Source organism: Panulirus ornatus, chromosome 46, assembly GCF_036320965.1.
Source record: "Panulirus ornatus isolate Po-2019 chromosome 46, ASM3632096v1, whole genome shotgun sequence".
Lineage (NCBI taxonomy): Eukaryota > Metazoa > Arthropoda > Malacostraca > Decapoda > Palinuridae > Panulirus > Panulirus ornatus.
This window is the reverse complement of record NC_092269.1, coordinates 12,320,065-12,334,418: the sequence shown is the minus strand read 5'-3', so window position 1 is coordinate 12,334,418 and position 14,354 is coordinate 12,320,065. Positions and strand designations below refer to the sequence as shown.

At 42.2% G+C, this 14,354-nt stretch overlaps 1 protein-coding gene across 1 annotated transcript in view; it reads right to left on the bottom strand.

Moving 5' to 3' along the window:
* mIF2 (mitochondrial translation initiation factor 2) overlaps nt 1–14,354 on the bottom strand; it is a 266,646-nt gene that overhangs the window by 188,358 nt on the left and 63,934 nt on the right. The gene's annotated exons all lie outside the window — the stretch shown is intronic.

The following is a 14,354-nucleotide window of genomic DNA, read 5'->3' as shown; positions in this document are numbered from 1 at the left end:
GGGTTTAAGGCATGGTTTCATTCTCAAAATTGGGTGTATCCATATGAATTCACCTTCTTCAACCATTGTAATACTTGTGAGGCTAATGAAAAAGAGAAAGAGTGGGGGGGGTAAACAGATATTTTTTGGTCTCTATCTATGGTAGAGGATTGCTTTTTCATCTTTCAAAGCCTACTGTTCTCACATTAAGACAAGCTTTATGAAATCTGAGGCCATACCCACATGAATATAAAGGGACATCAAGAAAGCTGTTAGAAGCAGTGAAAAGTTTTTATCGAGGATGTAAGGCATGTGTACGTGTAGGAAGAGAGGAAAGTGATTGATTCTCAGTGAATGTAGGTTTGCAGCAGGGGTGTGTGATGTCTCCATGGTTGTTTAATTTGTTTATGGATGGGGTTGTTAGGGAGGTAAATGCAAGAGTTTTGGAAAGAGGGGCAAGTATGAAGTCTGTTGGGGATGAGAGAGCTTGGGAAGTGAGTCAGTTGTTGTTCGCTGATGATACAGTGCTGGTGGCTGATTCATGTGAGAAACTGCAGAAGCTGGTGACTGAGTTTGGAAAAGTGTGTGGAAGAAGAAAGTTAAGAGTAAATGTGAATAAGAGCAAGGTTATTAGGTACAGTAGGGTTGAGGGTCAAGTCAATTGGGAGGTGAGTTTGAATGGAGAAAAACTGGAGGAAGTGAAGTGTTTTAGATATCTGGGAGTGGATCTGGCAGCGGATGGAACCATGGAAGCAGAGGTGGATCATAGGGTGGGGGAGGGGGCGAAAATCCTGGGGGCCTTGAAGAATGTGTGGAAGTCGAGAACATTATCTCGGAAAGCAAAAATGGGTATGTTTGAAGGAATAGTGGTTCCAACAATGTTGTATGGTTGCGAGGCGTGGGCTATGGATAGAGTTGTGCGCAGGAGGATGGATGTGCTGGAAATGAGATGTTTGAGGACAATGTGTGGTGTGAGGTGGTTTGATCGAGTGAGTAACGTAAGGGTAAGAGAGATGTGTGGAAATAAAAAGAGCGTGGTTGAGAGAGCAGAAGAGGGTGTTTTGAAGTGGTTTGGGCATATGGAGAGGATGAGTGAGGAAAGATTGACCAAGAGGATATATGTGTCGGAGGTGGAGGGAACAAGGAGAAGAGGGAGACCAAATTGGAGGTGGAAAGATGGAGTGAAAAAGATTTTGTGTGATCGGGGCCTGAACATGCAGGAGGGTGAAAGGAGGGCAAGGAATAGAGTGAATTGGAGCGATGTGGTATACCGGGGTTGACGTGCTGTCAGTGGATTGAATCAAGGCATGTGAAGCGTCTGGGGTAAACCATGGAAAGCTGTGTAGGTATGTATATTTGCGTGTGTGGGCGTATATATATACATGTGTATGGGGGGGGGTTGGGCCATTTCTTTCGTCTGTTTCCTTGCGCTACCTCGCAAACGCGGGAGACAGCGACAAAGTATAATAAAAAAAAAGAAAATAAAGAAAGAATACTTCCCACGCATTCCTCACGTGTCATAGAAGGCAACTAAAGGGGATGGGAGCGGGGGGCTAGAAACACTCCCCTCCTTGCATTTTAACTTTCTAAAAGGGGAAACACAAGGAGTCACGCGGGGAGTGCTCATCCTCCTCGAAGGCTCAGATTGGGGTGTCTAAATGTGTGTGGATGTAACCAAGATGAGAAAAAAGGAGAGATAGCTAGTATGTTTGAGGAAAGGAACCTGGATGTTTTGGCTCTGAGTGAAACGAAGCTCAAGGGTAAAGGGGAAGAGTGGTTTGGGAATGTCTTGGGAGTAAAGTCAGGGGTTAGTGAAACGACAATAGCAAGGGAAGGAGTAGCACTACTCCTGAAACAGGAGTGGTGGGAGTATGTGATAGAGTGTAAGAAAGTAAACTCTAGATCGATATGGGAAAAACTGAAAGTGGGTGGAGAGAGATGGGTGAGTATTGGTGCATATGCACCTGGGCATGAGAAGAAAGATCATGAGAGGCAAGTGTTTTGGGAGCAACTGAGTGAGTGTGTGAGTGGTTTTGATGCACGAGACCAAGTTATAGTGATGGGTGATTTAAATGCAAAGGTGAGTAATGTGGTAGCTGAGGGAATAATTGGTATACATGAGGTGTTCAGTGTTGTACATGGAAATGGTGAAGAGCTTGTAGATCTATGTGCTGAGAAAAGGACTGGTGATTGGGAATACCTGGTTTAAAAAGAGAGATATACAAAAGTATACGTATGTAAGTAGGGGAGATGGCCAGAGAGCGTTATTGGATTATGTGTTAATTGATAGGTGCGCGAAAGAGAGACTTTTGGATGTTAATGTGCTGAGAGGTGCAACTGGAGGGATGTCTGATCATTATCTTGTGGAGGCGAAGGTGAAGATTTGTAGAGGTTTTCAGAAAAGAAGAGAGAATGTTGGGGTGAAGAGAGTGGTGAGTGTAAGTGAACTTGGGAAGGAGACTTGTGTGAGGAAGTACCAGGAGAGACTGAGTACAGAATGGAAAAAGGTGAAAACAAAAGAGGTAAGGGGAGTGGGGGAGGAATGGGATGTATTTAGGGAAGCAGTGATGGCGTGTGCAAAAGATGCTTGTGGCATGAGAAGCGCGGGAGGTGGGCAGATTAGAAAGGGTAGTGAGTGGTGGGATGAAGAAGTAAGATTATCAATGAAAGAGAAGAGAGAGGCATTTGGACAATTTTTGCAAGGAAATAATGCAAATGAGTGGGAGATGTATAAAAGATAGAGGCAGGAGGTCAAGAGAAAGGTGCAAGAGGTGAAAAAGAGGGCAAATGAGAGTTGGGGTGAGACAGTATCATTAAATTTTAGGGAGAATAAAAAGATGTTTTCGAAGGAGGTAAATAAAGTGCGTAAGACAAGGGAACAAATGGGAACTTCAGTGAAGGGGGCTAATCGGGAGGTGATAACAAGTAGTGGTGATGTGAGAAGGAGATGGAGTGAGTATTTTGAAGGTTTGTTCAATGTGTTTGATGATAGAGTGGCAGATATAGGGTGTTTTGGTCGAGGTGGTGTGCAAAGTGAGAGGGTTAGGTAAAATGATTTGGTAAACAGAGAAGAGGTAGTAAATGCTTTATGGAAGATGAAAGCCGGCAAGGCAGCGGGTTTGGATGGTATTGCAGTGGAATTTATTAAAAAAGGGGGTGACTATTGTTGACTGGTTGGTAAGGTTATTTAATGTATGTATGATTCATCAGATTGGGGAAGAGCAGTGTGGTTTCAGAAGTGGTAGAGGATGTGTGGATCAGGTGTTTGCTTTGAAGAATGTATGTGAGAAATACTTAGAAAAGCAAATGGATTTGTATGTAGCATTTATGGATCTGGAGAAGGCATATGATAGAGTTGATAGAGATGCTCTGTGGAAGGTATTAAGAATATATGGTGTGGGAGGCAAGTTGTTAGAAGCAGTGAAAAGTTTTTATCGAGGATGTAAGGCATGTGTACGTGTAGGAAGAGAGGAAAGTGATTGGTTCTCAGTGAATGTAGGTTTGCGGCAGGGGTGTGTGATGTCTCCATGGTTGTTTAATTTGTTTATGGATGGGGTTGTTAGGGAGGTAAATGCAAGAGTCTTGGAAAGAGGGGCAAGTATGAAGTCTGTTGGGGATGAGAGAGCTTGGGAAGTGAGTCAGTTGTTGTTCGCTGATGATACAGCGCTGGTGGCGGATTCATGTGAGAAACTGCAGAAGCTGGTGACGGAGTTTGGTAAAGTGTGTGGAAGAAGAAAGTTAAGAGTAAATGTGAATAAGAGCAAGGTTATTAGGTACAGTAGGGTTGAGGGTCAAGTCAATTGGGAGGTGAGTTTGAATGGTGAAAAACTGGAGGAAGTGAAGTGTTTTAGATATCTGGGAGTGGATCTGTCAGCGGATGGAACCATGGAAGCGGAAGTGGATCATAGGGTGGGGGAGGGGGCGAAAATTTTGGGAGCCTTGAAAAATGTGTGGAAGTCGAGAACATTATCCCGGAAAGCAAAAATGGGTATGTTTGAAGGAATAGTAGTTCCAACAATGTTGTATGGTTGCGAGGCGTGGGCTATGGATAGAGTTGTGCGCAGGAGGATGGATGTGCTGGAAATGAGATGTTTGAGGACAATGTGTGGTGTGAGGTGGTTTGATCGAGTAAGTAACGTAAGGGTAAGAGAGATGTGTGGAAATAAAAAGAGCGTGGTTGAGAGAGCAGAAGAGGGTGTTTTGAAATGGTTTGGGCACATGGAGAGAATGAGTGAGGAAAGATTGACCAAGAGGATATATGTGTCGGAGGTGGAGGGAACGAGGAGAAGAGGGAGACCAAATTGGAGGTGGAAAGATGGAGTGAAAAGGATTTTGTGTGATCGGGGCCTGAACATGCAGGAGGGTGATAGGAGGGCAAGGAATAGAGTGAATTGGAGCGATGTGGTATACAGGGGTTGACGTGCTGTCAGTGGATTGAATCAAGGCATGTGAAGCGTCCGGGGTAAACCATGGAAAGCTGTGTAGGTATGTATATTTCCGTGTGTGGACGTGTGTATGTACATGTGTATGGGGGGGGTTGGGCCATTTCTTTCGTCTGTTTCCTTGCGCTACCTCGCAAACGCGGGAGACAGCGACAAAGTCTAAAAAAAAAAAAAAAAAAAAAAAAAAAAAAAAAAAATGATTCATGGTGAGGTGCCTTAGGATTGGTGGAATGCTTGCATAGTGCCATTGTACAAAGGCAAAGGGGACAAAGGTGAGTGCTCAAATTACAGGGGTATAAGTTTGTTGAGTATTCCTGGGAAATTATATGGGAGGGTATTGATTGAGAGGGTGAAGGCATGTACAGAGCATCAGATTGGGGAAGAGCAGTGTGGTTTCAGAAGTGGTAGAGGATGTGTGGATCAGGTGTTTGCTTTGAAGAATGTTTATGAGAAATACTTAGAAAGCAAATGAATTTGTATGTAGCATTTATGGATCTGGAGAAGGCATATGATAGAGTTGATCGAGATGCTCTGTGGAAGGTATCAAGAGTATATGGGGTGGGAGGCAAGTTGTTAGAAGCAGTGAAAAGTTTTTATTGAGGATGTAAGGCATGTGTACATGTAGGAAATGAGGAAAGTGATTGGTTCTCAGTAAATGTAGGTTTGCGGCAGGGGTGTGTGATGTCTCCATGGTTGTTTAATTTGTATATGGATGGGGTTGTTAGGGAGGTGAATGCAAGAGTTTTGGAAAGAGGGGCATGTATGCAGCTAGATACTGGTGTGGTATGGTGTGGTGTGGTGTGGTGTGGTGGGATTATCTTCCCGGGTCACGAGAAGTTCTACCACAACCTCTGGCAACCCTGGGTTGGGCCTCACATTAATGGCCGGGAATTTTTGCGATGAGAGAGCTTGGGAAGTGAGTCAGTTGTTGTTCGCTGATGATACAGCGCTGGTGGCTGATTCATGTGAGAAGCTGGAGAAGCTGGTGAATGAGATTGGTAAAGTGTGTAAAAGAAGAGAGTTGAGAGTAAATGTGAATAAAATAAGAGCAAGATTATTAGGTACAGTAGGGTTGAGGGTGAAGCCCATTGGGAGGTAAGTTTGAATGGAGAAGAACTGGAGGAAGTGAAGTGTTTTAGATATCTGGGAGTCGATTTGGCAGCAGATGGAACCATGGAAGCGGAAGTGAGTCATAGGGTGGGGGAGGGGGCAAAAATTCTGGGAGCATTGAAGAATGTGTGGAAGTCGAGAACATTATCTCGGAAAGCAAAAATGGGTATGTTTGAAGGAACACTGGTTCCAACAATGTTGTATGGTTGCGATGCATGGGCTATGGATAGAGTTGTGCGCAGGAGGGTGGATGTGCTGGAAATGAGATGTTTGAGGACAATATGTGGTGTGAGGTGGTTTGATCGAGTAAGTAATAATAGGGTAAGAGAGATGTGTGGTAATAAAAAGAGTGTGGTTGAGAGAGCAGAAGAGGGTGTTTTGAAATGGTTTGGTCACATGGAGAGAATGAGTGAGGAGAGATTGACAAAGAGGATATGTGTGTCAGAGGGGGAGGGAACGAGAAGTGGGAGACCAAATTGGAGGTGGAAGGATGGAGTGAAAAAGATTTTGAGTGATTGGGGCCTGAACATGCAGGAGGGTGAAAGGCGTGCAAGGAATAGAGTGAATTGGAACGATGTGATATACCAGGGTCGACGTGCTGTCAATGGATTGAACCAGGGCATGTGAAGCATCTGGGGTAAACAATGGAAAGTTCTGTGGGGCCTGGATGTGGAAAGGGAGCTGTGGTTTCGGTGCATCATTACATGACAGCTAGAGACTGAGTGTGAATGAATGTGGCCTTTATTGTCTTTTCCTAGCGCTACCTCGCACACGTGAGGGGGAGGGGGTTGTTATTTCATGTGTGGCGGGGTGGCGATGGGAATTAATAAGGGCAGACAGTATGAATTATGTACATATGTATATATGTATATATCTGTGTGTGTATATATATGTATATGTTGAGATATATAGGTATGTATATTTGCATGTGTGGACATGTACGTATATACATGTGTATGTGGGTGGGTTGGGCCATTCTTTTGTCCGTTTCCTTGCGCTACCTCGCTAACGCGGGAAACAGCGACAAAGCAAAATAAATAATAAAGATAAAAAAGATGTTTTGGAAGGAGGTAAATAAAGTGCATAAGACAAGGGAACAAATGGGAATTTCAGTGAAGGGGGCTAATGGGGAAGTGATAACTAGTGGTGATGTGAGAAGGAGATGGAGTGAGTATTTTGAAGGTTTGTTCAATGTGTTTGATGATAGAGTGGCAGATATAGGGTGTTTTGGTTGAGGTGGTGTGCAAAGTGAGAGGATTAGGGAGGATGATTTGGTAAAAAGAGAAGAAGTAGTAAAATCTTTGTGGAAGATGAAAGCCGGCAAGGCAGAGGGTTTGGATGGTATTGCAGTGGAATTTATTAAAAAAGGGGGTGACTGTATTGTTGACTGGTTGGTAAGGTTATTTAATGTATGTATGATTCATGGTGAGGTGCCTGAGGATTGGCGGAATGCTTGCATAGTGCCAATGTACTAAGGCAAAGGGGACAAAGGTGAATGCTCAAATTACAGAGGTATAAGTTTGTTGAGTATTCCTGGTAAATTATATGGGAGGGTATTGATTGTGAGGGTGAAGGAATGTACAAAGCATCAGATTGGGGAAGGGCAGTGTGGTTTCAGAAGTGGTAGAGGATGTGTGGATCAGGTGTTTGCTTTGAAGAATGCATGTGAGAAATACTTAGAAAAGCAAATGGATTTGTATGTGGCATTTACGGATCTGGAGAAAACATATGATAAGAGTTGATAGAGATGATCTGCGGAAGGTATTAAGAATATATGGTGTGGGAGGCAAGTTGTTAGAAGCAGTGAAAAGTTTTTATCGAGGATGTCAGGCATGTGTACATGTAGGAAGAGAGGAAAGTGATTGGTTGTCAGTGAATGTAGGTCTGCGGCAGGGGTGTGTGATGTCTCCACTGTTGTTTAATTTGTTTATGGATGGGGTTGTTAGGGAGGTGAATGCAAGAGTTTTGGAAAGACGGGCAAGTATGCAGTCTGCTGTGGATGAGAGAGCTTGGGAAGTGAGTCAGTTGTTGTTCGCTGATGATACAGCCCTGGTGGCTGATTCATGTGAGAAACTGCAGAAGCCGGTGACTGAGTTTGGTAAAGTGTGTGAAAGAAGAGAGTTGAGAGTAAATGTGAATAAAATAAGAGCAAGGTTATTAGGTACAGTAGGGTTGAGGGTCAAGTCAATTGGGAGGTAAGTTTGAATGGAAAAAAATTGAAGGAAGTGAAGTGTTTTAGATATCTGGGAGTGGATTTGGCAGCGGATGGAACCATGGAAGTGGAAGTGAATCACAGGGTGGAGGAGGGGGTGAAAATTCTGGGAGCCTTGAAGAATGTGTGAAAGTCGAGAACATTGTCTCGGAAAGCAAAAATGGGTATGTTTGAAGGAATAGTGGTTCCAACAATGTTGTATGGTTGCGAGGCATGGGCTATGGATAGAGTTGTACGCAGGAGGGTGGATGTGCTGGAAATGAGATGTTTGAGGACAATATGTGGTGTGAGGTGGTTTGATCGAGTTAGTAATAATAGGCTAAGAGAGTTGTGTGGTAATAAAAAGAGTGTGGTTGAGAGAGCAGAAGAGGGTGTTTGGAAATCGTTTGGTCACATGGAGAAAATGAGTGAGGAAAGATTGACCAAGAGGATATATGTGTCAGAGATGGAGGGAACAAGGAGAAGTGGGAGACCATATTGAAGGTGGAAAGATGGAGTGAAAAATATTTTGAGTGATCGGGGCCTGCATGCAGGAGGGTGAAAGGCGTGCAAAGAATAGAGTCAATTGCAACGATGTGGTATACCAGGGTCGACGTGCTGTCAATGTATTGAACCAGAGCATGTGAAGCGTCTGGGGTAAACCATGGAAAGTTCTGTGGGGCCTGGATGTGGAAAGGGAGCCGTGGTTTCGGTGCATTATTGCATGGCGCCTAGAGACTGAGTGTGAACGAATGGGGCCTTTGTTGTCTTCCTAGCGCTACCTCGTGCACATGAGGGGGGAGGGGATTGTTATTTCATGTGTGGCAGGGTGGCGATAGGAATGAATAATGGCAGACAGTATGAATTATGTACATGTGTATATATGTATATGTCTGTGTGTATATATATGTATACGTTGTGATGTATAGTTATGTATATTTGCGTGTGTGGATGTGTATGTATATACATGTGTATGTGGGTGGGTTGGGCCATTCTTTCGTCTGTTTCCTTGCGTTACCTCGCAAACAAGGGACAGCGACAAAGCAAAATAAAAAAGAAAAAATAAATAAATAAAAAACCTACGGAAAACTTAATATAGCCTGATTCTTATTGACAGAGGCCCCAACTATGGACTGTCCTCTTTTGAAGTTGGCAAACTCAGAGCCACATAAAGATTATTCAGATCTATACAGATCTATACATTGAATAAATGTGTTTGTCTAACGCCAAAGACTTCCCTTGATCATCTCCGAATAGCAGTTCCTTTATAATGACAAGTTATAAGTCCCTTTCCATATATCATCACCTCAAGCAGGCAGCCCTGGTAGAGACAAGGGTAGCAACAATAATTCTATCCAAGAGGAGCTATTCCTTGCTTAAAAAGTCTGAAATGAACCTGGATATAAATTTTTTTTCTATACTATCACATGTAAAACAAAGGAAACCTTTAAGAGACCTGACTGGTATAAGGAATGATGCTCCAAAGCAGGCATCTTCTTTGACTATCAAAACAGGTTTATTTCTAATTGACTGTCTCATCTTTGATAAATTCTGTGCTTGAGTTAATCTTCATTCATTAAAGACAATCTTTAGACTTCAACTGATTTAATAAACTAGGCATGAATTTTTATTACTTGTCCTTACATATAGCTGTTGGTTGTTTGATAGAGAATTGGAGTTTTCATCAACTATTTTAATATGACCTTACACTACAAGCTTCTGTTTCAGCACTACGCTTTTCTCCTTACACACTATCTGCTGAAATTCCATGTCTCCACTCAAACTTGTGTTACCATCCTTGCGAATATTCACACTCATAGTCTAGCTTTAGTTCTCTATAGTAAAATTTTGGCCTGCTTGATGAGCATCTCCCCAGAAATACTTACATGTTCATTACATCGAGCTTAAACCATTTTACAAGAGCACTCTCTAATTCTGTACTCCTCGAACCTTTCAAGATTTTCTGAAACTTTAAACTTTTCTGGCTTCCATTTTCAGCAAAAAACTGAAAATAAGAAATCACAAGATTGTTAATTAGCTTTGCTGCAGTGTAAACAGATTTTAGCACCTTAGCGCTGCTAACAGTGCCACCCCAGTGACAGATCCACAAACTAAAGGTGGCAGATTTAAAATTCACTGGGCCATAGGAGTTGCCAAAGCACATATTGCCAGATTAGAGAGGTACAACCTGTACTACAAAGCCATAATGCCCATAAAATGAACATAATGTAAAAGATCCAGGATCTCTGCAGCTTCCATTTAGGCTAAAATGAGGAAGCTATAAGTTTACTGAGGAAAGAGATTTCAGCATATTAGTTCACACATGGCTTGAAACATTATACCAAATCCTACCAAAGGCTACAGCAAAAGCCTCTTATGATACACAAGTGTTACAGGATTTATTGAAAAAAAAGTCACAATAAACTCCCCTAAATTCATCAGAAAGGCTTGAAAAGATTTCTAAACATAACTTAGAAAAGCAAATGGATTTGTATGTAGCATTTATGGATCTGGAGAAGGCATATGATAGAGTTGATAGAGATGCTCTGTGGAAGGTATTAAGAATATATGGTGTAGGAGGCAAGTTGCTAAAAGCAGTGAAAAGTTTTTATCGAGGATGTAAGGCATGTGTATGTGTAGGAAGAGAGGAAAGTGATTGGTTCTCAGTGAATGTAGGTTTGCGGCAGGGGTGTGTGATGTCTCCATGGTTGTTTAATTTGTTTATGGATGCGGTTGTTAGGGAGGTAAATGCAAGAGTTTTGGAAAGAGGGGCACGTATGAAGTCTGTTGGGGATGAGAGAGCTTGGGAAGTGAGTCAGTTGTTCGCTGATGATACAGCGCTGGTGGCTGATTCATGTGAGAAACTGCAGAAGCTGGTGACTGAGTTTGGTAAAGTGTGTGAAAGAAGAAAGTTAAGAGTAAATGTGAATAAGAGCAAGGTAATTAAATACAGTGGGGTTGAGGGTCAAGTCAATTGGGAGGTAAGTTTGAATGGAGAAAAACTGGAGGAAGTAAAGTGTTTTAGATATCTGGCAGTGGATCTGGCAGCAGATGGAACCATGGAAGCGGAAGTAGATCATAGGGTGGGGGAGGGGGCGAAAATCCTGGGAGCCTTGAAGAATGTGTGGAAGTCGAGAACATTATCTCGGAAAGCAAAAATGGGTATGTTTGAAGGAATAGTGGTTCCAACAATGTTGTATGGTTGCAAGGCGTGGGCTATGGATAGAGTTGTGCGCAGGAGGATGGATGTGCTGGAAATGAGATGTTTGAGGACAATGTGTGGTGTGAGGTGGTTTGATCGAGTAAGTAACGTAAGGGTAAGAGAGATGTGTGGAAATAAAAAAAGCGTGGTTGAGAGAGCAGAAGAGGGTGTTTTGAAATGGTTTGGGCACATGGAGAGAATGAGTGAGGAAAGATTGACCAAGAGGATATATGTGTCGGAGGTGGAGGGAACGAGAAGTGGGAGACCAAATTGGAGGTGGAAAGATGGAGTGAAAAAGATTTTGTGTGATCGGGGCCTGAACATGCAGGAGGGTGAAAGGAGGGCAAGGAATAGAGTGAATTGGATCGATGTGGTATACCAGGGTTGACGTGCTGTCAGTGGATTGAATCAGGGCATGTGAAGCATCTGGGGTGAACCATGGAAAGCTGTGTAGGTATGTATATTTGCATGTGTGGACGTGTGTGTGTATACATTGTGTATGGGGGTGGGTTGGGCCATTTCTTTTGTCTGTTTCCTTGCGCTACCTCGCAAACGCGGGAGACAGCGACAAAGCAAAAAAAAAAAAGAAAAAAAAAAACTGCAATAGCATCTTAATGGGAGGGAAATCATTATACAACAAATTTTTTTTCAATATTTTCTGTACATCCATTTGAGAAAATTTAAAAGTGAAAATACTCAAACCCTGAGTTTTGATGCTGGACTCCTTCTAGATGATGATGACACCCTATGAAACTTGGGACAATCTCAATGTGTGGAGGGCATAATATCCTGTCTCTAGAACCAAGGATGCTCAAGCTATGCCTAAACTATCAGTCACTAAATCCCAGATCTCATCCTAAATGAAAATGATCCACTCTAAAATCTTCGGCTCAAGAAAAGAAGGAAATCTGCCAAACATACTCTTGCAACTAAGTTTAAGGCATTAATACAAAATACCTCAAATGAAAAATGGCGAGATAAATAATGTCAAGAAGGTGCATGGCCTTTGTGGCAAAAGGCTCTACTTGACTGATCATCCCAAATGACAGCATCCACATCAAACAAAGCAACTCCCTTTCTATTTCCAAGCACAAAGTCATGTACCTTGAAGCCTAAAAGCACTGATTCCTTGCACCTACTAATATATGAATGTGACCAACTGACTGTAGAACAGAAGAATGACATGGACCTCCATGTTTAACATGAAAATATATGGCACTGGCAATAACAAAATGGGCTCTTTGAAGAATGGAAACCCCACCTAGAGGTTACTAAGATGGCTCAAATTTTCAGCAGGCCTATAAAGGCTCCAACATCCTAGAGATCCTAGATATCCTTTCCAGTCCACCTGAAACAAAGCTTCAAAAACCTCACTAAATCTCTAGCTTATGATAAAAAGCACTTGACCATACGAATTGCCAACTTTTGGCTATTAATGTCTCTAAGTCACTTTACTCCTGCAAATATAAAATCACTAAACCAACATGCAATACAGTCTGTAACAAGACCCAAATGTTTGAGCTGGAAGGCACATATTTCATTCTGTTAAAGTTAAATCCCTGTCTGCTGTTACACAAAGTGAACCTATTTGAAGGTAGCAAGTAATTCCAAAATGTACATCTCTGTTCAGGAACAATCACGTATCCATAACAAAGATGAACCTGTTTTCTAAAAAAGCATTGATGAAATAAACTTTCAAATGCCATTTTCTTTGACTTCAAACAATCAGAAAGATATTGAGATATATGATGTTCACCTTCATGAGAGGGCTGATATAGATTTGGATAAAATCTTGCCACTCCACTTTGTCCAAAAGACAGGAGTAGTGGGAATAAGCAGGAGTTGTGGGAATACGTCAAAGTGAAGGGAAGTAAGCTCCAGACTGACATGGGTAAAAATGGAAAATGGGTTGTGAGAGATGAGATGATTATTAGTGCTTCTGCACCTGCTGTGAGGAAAGTACTGAGAAGCCAATGTTTTGGGAGCAGCTGAGTGAGTGTAACAGCAGCTCTAATCCAAGAGATTGGTTTTTAGTGATTGGTAATCTAAATGCGACAGTCACTAATGTGGCAATTGAGAGTATAATTGGGGAACATGAGGTATTCAGTAAGGTGAATAGGAATAGTGAACAGCTTGTGCAATTGTGTGCTGAAAAAGGAATAGTGTCTGGGAACACCTGGTTTAATTCCACATCTTGACTCCATGAACTTATTTGGTATTACTCTAACATCCACTCTTTTTTGGAAACCTTACATTAAGTCTGCCTCAAGGAAACTGGGAATTCTGTTTAGATGTTGAAATTTCTTTTCTTCTGAATAGCAGATCTGTTCATAAAAAGGACTGATATAGCCTTGTATGGAATACTGCTCTCACATTTGGAGTGGTTTTAGCTCTGCATCCTTACTTGACAGAGTTGAGAAGAAAGTGGTCCGACTTATTAACTCTCCCAGGCTAACTTCAAAACTTGACCCTCTTGCCCTACTCCAAAATCTTGGTTCACTTTCCCTCTTCTATAGGTATCACTTTAGGTTTTGCTCCTGAGAGCTGGCTGCTTGTGTGCCCACACCTCTAGCTAGCTATGACCTGGCACAGTTAAAAAGATAGTCTTTCTTGTCCTCAAAGATTTGTAAATACTTTCCCTTGTCTTTCCTTTTTCCGATCCATAATTCTCTATTTCAAATAAAGCCCGGCCTTGATGCAGACTTTCATCCGTGACTGGAACCTTCAACATAAAAGGAAAAAAAATACTTGCCCCTCACTCCAAAATTCTTGCATTTACCTCCCTCATAACCCTATCCACAAACAAAAACCATGGTGACGTCATACACCCTTGCCACAGACCGACACTTACTGAGAACAAATCACTCTCATCTCTTTACTTACTTGTACTCTCACTTTATATGCTTGATAAAAACATCACTGCTTCTAGCAGCTTACCTCCCACACCATATATTCTTAAGACATTCCCCAAAGCATCTCTATCAACCCTATCATATGCCTTTTCCAGATCCATAAATGCCACATACAAATCTATCTGTTTTTGTAAGTATTTCTCACACACATTCTTCAAAGCAAACATCTGATCCACACATTCTCTACCACCTCTGAAGCCACACTGCTCTTCCCCAACCTGATGCTCTATACAAGCCTTCACCCTCTAAATCAATACCTTCCACATAATTTTCCAGGTATACTTGATAAACTTATGCCTTTGTAATTTGAACACTTACCTTTATCCCCTTTGCCTTCATACAGTGGCAGTATACATGCATTACCCCAATCCTCAGGCACTTCACCATGATTCATACATACGCTGAATATCCTTACCAACTATTCAACAACACAGTCATCCCTTTCTTAATAAACTCAACTGCAACACCATCCAATCCCACTGCCTTGCCGGATTTCATCTTCTGCAAAGCTTTCACCA